Raw genomic sequence first — 14145 nt, 5'->3', positions numbered from 1 at the left:
CCAGAAGGGAATGGCAGGGTATATTTAAAATACTGAAAGGGAAAAAATATACAACCAAGATTACTGTACCTGGCAAGGATCTCATTCAAAATTGATGGAGAAGTAAAAAGCTTTTCAGACAAGCAAAAGTGAAGAGAACTCAGCACCACCAAACCAGCTTTACAACAAATGTTAAAGGGACTTATATAGTCAAGAAATAGAAGAGAAGAAAAAGATCCACAAAATCAACCCCAAACAATTAAAAAAATAGCAATAGGAACATATATATCAATAATTACTTTAAATATAAATGGATTAAATGTTCCAACCAAAAGACACAGACCAGCTGAATGGATACAAAAACAAGACCCATACCTATACCCTCTACAAGAATTCCACTTAAGACCTAAAGACAAACAGACTGAAAGTGAGAGGATGGAAATATATATTCCATTTGAAGAAATCAAAAGGAAAATCAAAAAATTTCTAGAAACAAACTACAATGAAAACATGACAACTCAAAACCTATGGGATGCAGCAAAAGCAATTCTAAGAGGGAATTTTATAGCAATACAATCCTACCTCAAGAAACAAGAAAAACATCGAATATACAACTTAACTTTACACCTAAAACAACTGGAAAAAGAAGAACAAAAAAATAGCAAAATTAGGAGGAGGAAAGAAATCACAAAGATCAGAGCAGAAATAAGTGAAAAAGAAATTAAAGAAACAATAGTAAAGATTAATAAAAGTAAAACCTGGTTCTTTGATAAGATAAACAAAATTGACAAACCTTTAGCCAGACTCAAGAAAAAAAAGAGATAAGAATCAAATCAATAAAATTAGAAATAAAAAAGGAGAGGTTACAACAGGCAATGCAGAAATCAAAGGATTATAAGAGGCTATTATGAACAACTAAGTGGCAATAAAATGGATAACCTGGAAAAATGGACAGGTTCTTAGAAAAGTTCAATCTTCCAAGACTGAACCAGGAAGAAATCGAAATTATGAACATCCCAATTACAAGCACTGAAACTGAAGCTGTGATTAAAAAGTTTCCAAAAAAAAAACAAAAACCCAGGACCAGAGGGCTTCACAGGAGAATTCTATCAAACATTTAGAGAAGAGCTAATGCCTATCCTTCTAAAACTCTTCCAAAAAATTGCAGAGGAAGGAACACTTCCAAATGCATTCTATGAGGCCACCATTACCGTGATACCAAAACCAGAGAAAGACAACACAAAAAAAGAAAACTACAGGCCAATATCACTGATGAACATAGATGCAAAAATTCTCAACAAAATTTTAGCAAACACAATTTAGCAACACATCAAAAAGCTCATACACCATGATCAAATTGGGTTTATTCCAACCCAATCTTGGGCTGGATTGAGTATTCCAACCCAATACTTGAAAGTAAAAGCAAAGCTCTCACTGTTTCCAGGGATGCATGTATTCATCCATTAGAGAAATCAATCAATGTGATACTCCATATTAGTAAATTGAAAGATAAAAACCATATGATCATCTCAATAGATGCAGAAAAAGCCTTTGACAAAATTCATCACCCATTTATGATTAAAAACCTTCCAAAAATGGGAAGGTAGGTTCCAAGAAGGAACCTACCTCAACATAGAAAGGCCATATATGATAAGCCTACAGCAAACAATATTCTCAATGGTGAAAAAGCATTCCCCCTAAGATCAGAAATAAGTCAAAGTATCCACTCTTGCCACTATTATTTAACATATTTCTGGAAGTCCTACCTATAGCAATCAGAGAAGAAAAAGAAAATAAAAGGAATCCAGATCAGAAAAGTAGAAGCAAAGCTCTCACTGTTTCCAGATGATATAGAAAACCCTAAAGATAGTATCAGAGAATTGTTAGAGCTAATCTGTTAATTTAGCAAAGTTGCAGGATAAAAAATCATTACACGGAAATCACTTGCATTTCTATATACTAGCAATGAAAAATCAGAAACAGAAATCAAGGAATCAATCCCATTCACCATAGGAACAAAAAGAATTAAATATCTAGGAATAAACTTACCTAAAAAGACAAAATAACTGTACACAGAAAATTATAAGACATTAATGAAAGAAATCAAAGATGAGATAAACAGATGGAGAGATATGTCATGTTCCTGGGTAAGAAGAATCAATATTGCGTAAATGACTATACTATCAAACACAGTCTACAGATTCAATGTGATCCCTATCAAATTACCAATGGCATTTTCACAGAATTAGAACAAAAACTTTCACAATTCATGTGGAAACACAAAAGACCCCGAATAGCCAAAGCAGTCTTGAGAAAAGAATGGAGCTGGAGGAATCAACCTTACTGCTTCAGATTATACTATAAAGCTACAGTCATCAAGATAGTATGGTACTGGCACAAAAACAGAAATATAGACCAATGGAAAAAGATAGAAAGCCCAGAAATAAACCCATGCATCTATGTGTACCTTATTTTTTACAAAGGAGGCAAGAATATACAATGGGGAAAGGACAGCCACTTCAATAAATGGTGCTGGGAAAACTGGACAGTTACATGTAAAAGAATGAAATTAGAACACATCGTAACACCATCGGTTCAGTTCAGTTCAGTCACTCTGTTGTGTCCGACTCTTTGCGACCCCATGAATCACAGCACGCCAGGCCTCCCTGTCCATCACCATCTCCCAGAGTTAACTCAAACTCACGTCCATCGAGTCAGTGATGCCATCCAGCCATCTCATCCTCTGTCGTCCCCTTTTCCTCCTGCCCCCAATCCCTCCCACTATAAGAGTCTTTTCCAATGAGTCAACTCTTTGCATGAGGTGGCCAAAGTACTGGAGTTTCAGCTTTAGCATCATTCCTTCCAAAGAAATCCCAGGGCTGATCTCCTTTAGAATGGACTGGTTGGATCTCTTTGGTCCAAGGGACTCTCTGGAGTCTTCTCCAACACCACAGTTCAAAAGCATCAATTCTTCAGTGCTCAGCTTTCTTCACAGTCCAACTCTAACATCCATAACATGACCACTGGAAAAACAATAGTCTTGACTAGACGGACCTCTGTTGGCAAAGTAATGTCTCTGCTTTTCAATATGCTATCTAGGTTGGTCATAACTTTTCTTCCAAGGAGTAAGCATATTTTAATTTCATGGCTGCAGTCACCATCTGCAGTGATTTTGGAGCCCCCCAAAATAAAGTCTGACACTGTTTCCACTATTTCCCCATCTATTTGCCAAAGAATGAAATTAGAACACTTCGTAACACCATGTGCAAAGATAAACTCAAAATGGATTAAAGACCTGAATCTAAGACCAGAAACTATAAAACCCCTTAGAGGAAAACATAGGCAGAACACTCAATGACAGAAATCAAAGCAAGATCCTCTATGATCCACCTCCGAGTGTAATGGAAATAAAAACAAAAGTAAACAAGTGGGACCTGATTAAACTTAAAGGTTTTTGCACAGCAAAAGAAACTATAAGCAAGATGAAAAGAGAGCCCTCAGAATGGGAGAAAATAATAGCAATGAAACAACTGACAAAGGATCTATTTCCAAAATATACAAGCATCTCATACAACTCAATATCAGAAAAACAAACAATCAAATCAAAAAGTGGGGAAAAAAAACCTAAACAGACATTTCTTCAAAGAAGACATACAGATGGCTATTAAACACATGAAAAGATGCTCAATATTGTTCATTATTAGAGGAATGCAAATGAAAACTACAATGAGATATCAACTCACACCAGTCAGAATGGCCATCATCAAAATATCTACAAACAATAAACGCTGGAGAGGGTGTGGAAAAAAGAGAACGCTCTTGCACTGTTGGTGGGAATGTAAATTGACACAACCACTATGGAAGATGGTATGGAGATTCCTTAAAAACTAGGAATAAAACCACCGTGTGACCCAGCATCCCCACCCTTAGGCATATACCCTGAGGAAACTAAAATTGAAAAAGACACATGTACTCCAATGTTCGCTGCAGCACTATTTACAATAGCTTGAACATGGAAGCAACCTAGATGTCCATCAACAGATAAATGGCTAAAGAAGTTATGGTATATATACACAATGGAATATTACTCAGCCATAAAAAAGAATGCATTTGAATCAGTTCTAATGACATGGATGAACCTAGAACCTACTACACAGAGTGAAGTAAGTCAAAAAGAGAAAGATAAATATCATATTCTAAATCATATATACGGAATCTAGAAAAATGATACTGAAGAATTTATTTACAGGGCAGCAGTGGAGAAACAGGTGTAGAGATTAGAGTTATAGATATGGGGAGAGGGGAGGAGAGGGTGAGATGTATGGAAAGAGTAACATGGAAACTTACATTTCCATATGTAAAATAGACAGCCAACGGGAATATGCTATATGGCTCAGGAGAATCAAACACAGCTATGTATCAGCCTAGAGGGGTGGGATGAGGAGGGAGGTGGGAGGGAGGTCAGAAAGGAGGGGATATTATGTATACCTATGGCTGATTCATGTTGAAGTTTGACAGAAAACAACAAAATTGTGTAAAACAATTATCCTTCAATTAAAAAATAGGTATAGCAGCTAATGAGATAAGAATGCTGGATATCTGGATTATGTTAACGTTCGTTTTCTGTTTTTTAATGTTCTATTCTGTTAATTCTTTTTTATTTTTTCTACATGTAAAATTAGGAATTACTTTCAAAATTAGAAAATTAAAGTTTATTCAACAGGGAAAAAATTATATCATCAAAATAAATAAAAGGGTGAAATGATTAGAAACTTCATATTAGAAGGTATATAAATGGATGATATGTAGATAAAATGAAGTGCATATTCAATCATTGCTAATCTGAGGAACACAAAACTACAATGTGATACTGGTACACACTTTTAGAATGACTAAAATTAAAATCATTGATAAAACAAAATATTTGACTGAATGTGAATCAGTAGAAACTGTCATTGACGTGGGTCTGTAAATGTATAACTATTTTGGAAAACCATTTGACTGTTTTGTGACCAGTTACATATACAACACATAATAATTTTGTGGGTAAATATTTACCCAAGAGAACTTTAATCATATGTCTACTAAAAGACTTGTGCATAAATGTTCATTGAAATTTTACTTACAGTAGCTCAAAACTGGGGGGAAAAAAAGAAACTATGTCTATCTGTATATAAATGGACAATGTTTAATATATCTGTCCAGTGGAATGCTGCTACTTAGCAGTGAAAGTAATGAGTTACTAATATATAGCAGAGTAGATGAATCTTAAAATCATTATGTTCAGAAAAAGAAACCAGAGCCTTTACGTATAATTCCATTTATACAAAAAACAACATAATCTACAATGACAAAAAAAGCAAATCAGTACTGGTAATCAGAGGTGAAGAGAGGAATGGTATACAAAGGGGCTTGGAAATCCTTTGCAGTGAAAGAAATATTCTATATTTAATTATGGTGGTGGTTTCATGAATGGTATATATAACTTAATTATTTCTCAAAGTTGATAATGAACAAAGTAAGAGCTGGTTTAATCATATATATTCATATATTTAATTAAATGATGAAAGGCAAGGCAGAATTAGGCTATATCCTTGTCAATCTGTTTCCTCTCCCCAAACTCAAGGAAAGCTCGAGTTCTTAGACCACTTTGAATTAGTTTGGATCCTTATGACTAGTTTCTTGTTTAACAAATGTGAGTAGCACTGATTGAATTCTTACTTATTTAGAATTTTGCCAGAATCCAAAGGATTTTCCTCCTGTTAGTGCCCAGGTCCTGGTCCGAATTCCCTGCCTTTAGTTTGATCTTGCCTCTCCAAGTACTTTTACATTTTTCAAAACAAATCTATGGGGTAGGTATAATTTTTACTGATCCTTTACAAGTAATTGGAGAGGCAGAAAGATTCAGAAATTTTTTAGGACTAAAAATTAAGCCTACTATTTCCCTGTCAATATAGAAACATATGTGAAGGCAGAGTATATCTATCTTTTTATAATCTTTTAGCAATATGGAAGAGTAGAGTGTATTCTTACCAAAAAAATATTAGCCACAAACCAAGTCAGGGAACCACTCTGGAGAAAATAATGCTTATGAATCATCAGCCACATGGTGAAACTTGTGATTTGCGATCTTTTCCAATGAGGGAGTGGTACTGAACACTTCTACCCAACCCCAAACCAAAAGAAATGGGCTCCCATAAAATTTCCGACCACCCTGATTATCTGGATTCTTACATCTTAATTAGAGTTGGCCAAGATTCAGACCTATGTTTCCCTCCAGTGTCATGACCACAGAGTGGCATTTGGTGAAGACGTTCTCAGTTCAGTGGCTCAGTCGTATCCGACTCTTTGCGACCCCATGAATTGCAGCACGCTAGGCCTCCCTGTCCATCACCAACTCCCGGAGTTCACTCAAACTCACATCCATCGAGTCAGTGATGCCATCCAGCCATCTCATCCTCTGTCGTCCCCTTCTCCTCCTGCCCCCAATCCCTCCCAGCATCAGAATCTTTTCCAATGAGTCAACTCTTCTCATGAGGTGGCCAAAGTTCTCAGGGACACCTAAAATGAGTTTCCTGAATTCAGGGGATATGTGAACAGAGAGTCTAGATTATACTTCCTTCCCAATAAACTTGAAACATTTCCCATAATCACAAAAATAAAAGGGCTACATTTTCTGCTATCCTGAAAATAATTTAGAGAAGAAACAGGGAGAGTTGCATGGAATGAGCTAGTTATGCCCCACCGTGTTCAATCTGTCTGAATTTCCCCATGGGAATTTCCTTCAGTAAGTCTCTATTGCTTAAATTGTCCTTTATGGAAAAGTTTGAAAACTATTGTACTACATATGTTTTCCCAGGGGCAGTCAGATGACTGTCCAGATGCACTGTAGATAAAGCTAGACATGTGTCTCATATCACTCAGTTTCTCTTTAAGACTTGGGAAGCAATTCGACTCTACACGTATTGAAGTCATTGTGATATGTTACTCCCAGAACTTTAACTTGTGTGCAAGTAAATCATGTGATATTTAAAGATGTCATTAAAAGTGAATGATTCATATTATGATTGCTATTCCTGTCAGGAAAGCCTTCTAAAAGATACCAGATGTGAATTAAACTCTCCAAGGGAAACCTGTGTTGTTTCTTGGTCTGTCAGATAATAAAATGTCAGAAGAAAGATGATAAGGAAACAAATTGCTTAAAGTGGTATATTTGGCGTGATGGAAGTTTGACGTCTTATTTTCACAACCAGATTAGATAAAATTGGAGTTTAAAATTCTGATTTAATTTGGCGTGTCTGTCCCATCTAGAGGCTGACTGATGTGGTTCTAATATTCAGTGGCCTAAAATAAACGATGACACCAAACTTCTCTTTTCTACTTTGTCTCCAAATTCTAATCAATAGTTTTCCTTTAGCTGTGTTCTGCCTTTCAAATAAAATCGCTCAGCCTGACTTTGTGCTATGCTTATGGCTATTTCTTTTTAAAGGATAAAAATTTAGATAAAATGCTACCACCACTTATTTCCCTTGATACTCAGTATAGCAGGAATAACAGTAAATATTTTTCCCCTAAATACCCATCTGGGAACAACAAAAGTATCTTCATTATTTAAAGTTACACCAGTATGAATATAATATATAAATTGTACAGATTATCTTTTATGCTATCCAACTAAATGTATATTGAGCTTTTTAAGGGAAAATAATGATTCATGCGAAGAGTTGACTCATTGGAAAAGACTCTGATGCTGGGAGGGATTGGAGGCAGGAGGAGAAGGGGATGACAGAGGATGAGATGGCTGGATGGCATCACCAACTCAATGGACATGAGTTTGAGTGAACTCTGGGAGTTCGTGATAGACAGGGAAGCCTGGTGTGCTGCAATTCATGGGGTCACAAAGAGTCGGACCCAACTGAGCAACTGAATTGAACTGAACTGAACTGAATGATCAAAATGTAAGGGATTTGATTGATTTTTTATTAATAAGAATCTATTTGCCTGTTAAGTACACATGACAAATATATTGCCTACATGCTTACATGTGCCTTAAAACAGAGAAATGTGATTTCAAATGCCAGTAATTTCTTCTGGGATTCCATCAGAGTATAAAGATTATACTGAGTATATACAAACATATTGACACATATGAAGACTTTTAAGAGAAAAAGTAATCTTTATTCTTCTATGACAATCTTTAGTATACTCAGTTTCTCCCAAATTATAATGTCTCATTATAACAGAGACATTAAATAGAGTCAGTATAAATAACTTGTTTATGAGTAGCAATGTGTTAAGTAAAAATTATTCCTATTGACGTTCTTAAATATGTTTTGAGAGAGACATTTATTACTCTAAATGCCATTTGAAATTTGTTGTTTCTTCTTCCCAAATTCAATATCAGACTTTGGATATTATAAAACCAACAGTGAAAAACCTTCTTTTCCTTATTTATGTATAGAATTCGACATTTTCCCCCACAAAGATAATTGTTTGCAGCTCATTTATGTCTTCATCAGATAAAAAATGGCACGAACTTTTTCTTGGAGAATTTCTAATAATGTTCCAAATTAATTATAACAGCAAAAGAAGAAATATTTATGTTTATAAGCCTGTGAAATAAATTTTATTGAATAATATATCTTTCTTGAAACACCAAGTCAAATATATATTATCTTTTATTTTACTCTAATATGATTTGGAGGTATTCTGTTAATCATATGACACTTTAGTCTTAGCTATATAAAGATATCTTATCTTTAAAATATACCTGGTATTGGCTCTCTATTCATATAATTCATACGTGTACATATATTTCTTTTTGTTTTTCATTAGAGTAAAGAGAAATTGACACTGCATTTGATGGCTATTTTCATGAACTAAGAAAGAAAGGATGAGATGGTGTAAGAAAAACTATATGAAAAATTCCGTGGGTCCAGAGTAAGTCACTACATTTGTTCTGAGGAATGATGATTGGAGCAAGTCATTTTTAATGTGCTAAATGAAGTGCAAAATTATTGTATTAAATATATTAAGCATTTTATGAGTTTAAAATACAGAAAATACATAACATGAAAATGTGTAAACAGTGGAAAAAGATGAATGGATCAGGCAGTGTTTCAGTTCAGTTCAGTCGCTCAGTCATGTCTGACCCTTTACGACCTTATGGACTGCAGCACGCCAGGCCTCCCTGTCCATTACCAACTCCCAGAGCTCACTCAAACTCATGTCCATTGAGTTGGTGATGCCATCCAACCATCTCATCCTCTGTCATCCCCTTTTCCTCCAATCTTCAATCTATCCCACCATCATGGTCTTTTCAAATGAGTCAGTTCTTCACATCAGGTGGCCAAAGTATTGGAGTTTCAGCTTCAACATTAGTCCTTCCAATGAATATTCAGGACTGGGTTCCTTTAGGATGGATTGGTTGGATCTCCTTGCAGTCCAAGGGACTCTTGACAGCCTTCTCCAACACCGCAGTTCAAACGATTCAGTTATTTGGCACTCAGCTTTCTTTATAGTCCAACTCTCAATCCATACATGACCACAGGAAAAACCATAGTCTTGACTAGATGGACCTTTGTTGGCAAAGTAATGTCTCTGCTTTCGAATATACTATCTAGGTTGGTCATAACTTTCCTTCCAAGGAGTAAGCGTCTTTTCATTTCATGGCTGCAGCCACCATCTGCAGTGATTTTGGAGCCCCCCAAAATAAAGTCTGACACTGTTTCCACTGTGTCCCCATCTATTTCCCATGAAGTGATGTGACCGAATGCCATGATCTTAGTTTTCTGAATGTTGAGCTTTAAGCCAACTTCTTCACTCTCCACTTTCACTTTCATCAAGAGGCTTTTGAGTTCCTCTTCACTTTCTGCCATAAGGGTGGTGTCATCTGCATATCTGAGGTTATTGATATTTCTCCTGGCAATCTTGATTCCAGCTTATGTTTCTTCCAGTCCAGTGTTTCTCATGATGTACTCTGCATAGAAGTTAAATTAGCAGGGTGACAATATACAACCTTGACGTACTCCTTTTCCTATTTGTAACCAGTCTGTTGTTCCATGTCCAATTCTAACTGTTGCTTCCTGACCTGCATACAGATTTTTCAAGAGCCAGATCAGGTGGTCTGGTATTCCCATCTCTTGAAGAATTTTCCACAGTTGATTGTGATGCACACAGTCAAAGGCTTTGGCATAGTCAATAAAGCAGAAATAGATGCTTTTCTGGAACTCTCTTGCTTTTTTGATGATCCAGTGGATGTTGGCAATTTGATCTCTGGTTCCTCTGCCTTTTCTAAAACCAGCTTGAACATCAGGAAGTTCACGGTTCACGTATTGCTGAAGCCTGGCTTGGAGAATTTTGAGCATTACTTTACTAGTGTGTGAGATGAGTGCAATTGTGTGGTAGTTTGAGCATTCTTTGGCATTGCCTTTCTTTGGGATTGGAATGAACACTGACCTTTTCCAGTCCTGTGGCCACTGCTGAGTTTCCCAAATTTGCTGGCATAGTGAGTGCAGCACTTTCACAGCATCATCTTTCAGGATTTGAAATAGCTCAACTGGAATTCCATCACCTCCACTAGCTTTGTTCATAGTGATGTCTTCTAAGGCCCACTTGACTTCACATTCCAGGATGTCTGGCTCTAGGTCAGTGATCACACCTTCACGATTATCTGGGTCATGAAGATCTTTTCTGTACAGTTCTTCTGTATATTCTTGCCATCTCTTCTTAATATCTTCTGCTTCTGTTAGGTCCATACCATTTCTGTCCTTTATCAAGCCCATCTTTGCATGAAATGTTCCCTTGGTATATCTAATTTTCTTGAAGAGATCTCTAGTCTTTCCCATTCTGTTGTTTTCCTCTATTTCTTTGCATTGATGGCAGAGGAAGGCTTTCTTATCTCTTCTTGCTATTCTTTGGAACTCTTTATTCATATGCTTATATCTTTCCTTTTCTCCTTTGCTTTCCGCTTCTCTTCTTTTCACAGCTATTTGTAAGGTCTCACCAGACAGCCATTTTGCTTTTTTGCATTTCTTTTCCATGGGGATGGTCTTGATCCCTGTCTCCTGTACAATGTCACGAACCTCAGTCCATATTTCATCAGGCACTCTATCTATCAGATCTAGGCCCTTAAATCTATTTCTCACTTCCATTGTATAATCATAAGGGATTTGATTTAGGTCATACCTGAATGGTCTAGTGGTTTTCCCTACTTTCTTCAATTTCAGTCTGAATTTGGTAATAAGGAGTTCATGATCTGAGCCACAGTCAGCTCCCAGTCTTATTTTTGTTGACTGTATAGAGCCTCTCCATCTCTGGCTGCAAAGAACATAATCAATCTGATTTTGGTGTTGACCATCTAATGATGTCCATGTGTAGAGTCTTCTCTTGTGTTGTTGGAAGAGGGTGTTTGTGGTGACCAGTGAGTTCTCTTGGCAAAACTCTATTAGTCTTTGCCCTGCTTCATTCTATATTCCAAGGCCAAATTTGCCTGTTATTCCAGGTGTTTCTTGACTTCCTACTTTTGCATTCCAGTCCCCTATAATGAAAAGGACATCTTTTTTTGGTGTTAGTTCTAAAAGGTCTTGTAGGTCTTCATAGAACTGTTCAACTTCAGCTTCATCAGCATTACTGGTTAGGGCATAGACTTGGATTACCGTGATATTGAATGGTTTGCCTTGGAAACAAGCAGAGATCATTCTGTCATTTTTGAGATTGCATCCAAGTACTGCAGTTCTGACTCTTTTGTTGACCATGATGGCTACTCCTTTTCTTCTGAGGGATTCCTGCCCGCAGTAGTAGATACAATGGTCATCTGAGTTAAATTCACCCATTCCAGTCCATTTGAGTATGCTGATTCCTAGAATGTGGACATTCACTCTTGCCATCATATTTTGTTAGACATACATATTTATGATTGTCTTCATGAATTTTTTCATTTACTTCAATGAATGATACACTTTATCTTTTATAATTTTCCACTTTTCTTACTTATTTGTGTGTGTGTATGTGAGCATGTGCGTGCATGTATATAATAAAACATACACTTCAAAATTTTTATGATTTCTATGCCAACTCTTTTAACTGTTTATGTGATATATTTGAGCATTTATAACAAAGGTTACAGATCTATAGGAAGGGAAAGAGATGATAAATTGATAAAAATCTGCATTTCCATGTGTAAATTCATTTATTCATTTTTTGACTTCTCAGGATGATAAGTACTCACCTTACATCACTCAATAATGATGAAGATACCTTTTGGCCCAGCAGTAAGAATAAAGGAAACTCTTTACTTGAGAATGAAAGTGAGCCAGTAATTGTAAGTACTGCATGCTTTCCTTTTTCAGCATAATATATTCTACATATTAATTTGAAAATAAAGAGCTTATATTTCAGTAATATTAACTCAAAATAGAGTTGGAAACATAATATGTAACAGTATAGAAAAATTTTAAAGCATGTGAAAAAAATCCCTCCCCCCAACACACACCAATAGAGCCAGACAATTATATATGATGACATCATTGCAAGATGAACCGTGGATTGATGCCAAGGGGGCCGTAAATACTTAAGGTACGTTTCTGATTTACTTGTCAAGAATGAAGCTTTACAGAGGTAAGTCAGTGTTCAGCTCTGTATTGTTATGTAACAAAACTATCCTCTAACCCTGAACTTAGTGCCTTTAAGCCACCATTTATGTATCTGTGATGTTGTGAGTCAGCAATTTGGAGAGGCCTTGTCTGGGAGCTTATTTTTTGGTCCACATGGTACCTGCTGGAGCAGCTAGGGGTGGAGGATCTGCTTCTACGTTGGTTTCTTTGCATCTTCTAGGATCAGACACAATTAGTTAGAAAAATTAAAAGTACATAAATTTGACTTTGTGAGCAGTGATGACCAGTTGTAAATAAATACCTGCATATAGAAATATATGTTTTTGCAATAATAATAAATTATGAATTAATATAGTTTATCTCAGGAATATAATAAGGGTTAGCACAAAAATCTTTATTATTATTTACTTTTTAAAGTGTAGTTGATTTACAGTGTTGTATAAATTTCAGGTGTACAGCACAGTGATTCAGTTATACATACATATATGTCTATTTTTTCAGATTATTTTCCCTTATAGATTATTAAAAAATATTGAGTATAGTTCTCTGTGTTATAAAATAAGAATGTTGATTATCTGTTTTATACAGAGTAGTGTGTGTATATGTTAATCTCAAAATCCTAATTTATATCCCTCCTCTCCCATTTTGATTTTTGGCAACACTAAGTTTTTTTTCTATGTTTATGAGTTTCTTTCAGTTTTATAAATAGTTTACTTTCTGTCATTTTTTAAAAGGTTCCACATATAAGTGATATCAAATGGCATGTCTTTCTCTTTCTGGCTTAATGCCAGAAAGATGATAGTATGATAGTCTAACGTACATATCTTAGTATGATAGTCTCTCAGTTCAGTTCAGTTCAGTCGCTCAGTCATGTCCGACTCTTTGCGACCCCATGAATCATAGCATGCCAGGCCTCCCTGTCCATCACCAACTCCCAGAGTTCACTCAGACTCACGTCCATCGAGTCAGTGATGCCATCCAGCCATCTCATCCTCTGTCGTCCCCTTCTCCTCCTGCCCCCAATCCCTCCCAGCATCAGAATCTTTCCCAATGAGTCAACTCTTCGCATGAGGTGGCCAAAGTACTGGAGTTTCAGCTTTAGCATCATTCCTTCCAAAGAAATCCCAGGGCTGATCTCCTTCAGAATGGACTGGTTGGATCTCCTTGCAGTCCAAGGGACTCTCAAGAGTCTTCTCCAATACCACAGTTCAAAAGCATCAACTCTTTGGCACTCAGCCTTCTTCACAGTCCAATTCTCACATCCATACATGACCACAGGAAAAACCATAGTCTTGACTAGACGGACCTTTGTTGGCAAAGTAATGTCTCTACTTTTGAATATGCTATCTAGGTTGGTCATAACTTTTCTTCCAAGGAGTAAGCGTCTTTTAATTTCATGGCTGCAGTCACCATCTGCAGTGATTTTGGAGCCCCAAAAAATAAAGTCTGACACTGTTTCCACTGTTTCCCCAAGTATTTCCCATGAAGTGATGGGACCAGATGCCATGATCTTTGTTTTCTGAATGTTGAGCTTTAAGCCAACTTTTTCACT

The 14145-nt window shown here is 36.3% G+C and overlaps 1 long non-coding RNA gene across 2 annotated transcripts in view; it reads left to right on the top strand.

Moving 5' to 3' along the window:
• Window positions 1–14145, top strand: part of LOC138988641 (uncharacterized) — a 433276-nt gene that overhangs the window by 218474 nt on the left and 200657 nt on the right. The window contains exons 4-5 of one of the 2 annotated variants that reach the window (XR_011464912.1): window positions 8815–8919; window positions 12193–12301. This is a non-coding gene — a long non-coding RNA (uncharacterized lncRNA). The remainder of the gene's footprint in view (window positions 1–8814; window positions 8920–12192; window positions 12302–14145) is intronic. The other variant, XR_011464913.1, reaches the window with a different exon arrangement.

Source organism: Bos mutus, chromosome 7 (genome assembly GCF_027580195.1).
Source record: "Bos mutus isolate GX-2022 chromosome 7, NWIPB_WYAK_1.1, whole genome shotgun sequence".
Classification (NCBI taxonomy): Eukaryota; Metazoa; Chordata; class Mammalia; order Artiodactyla; family Bovidae; genus Bos; species Bos mutus.
Note: the sequence above shows the minus strand (reverse complement) of the source record. Positions and strands in the feature narration are given on the sequence as shown.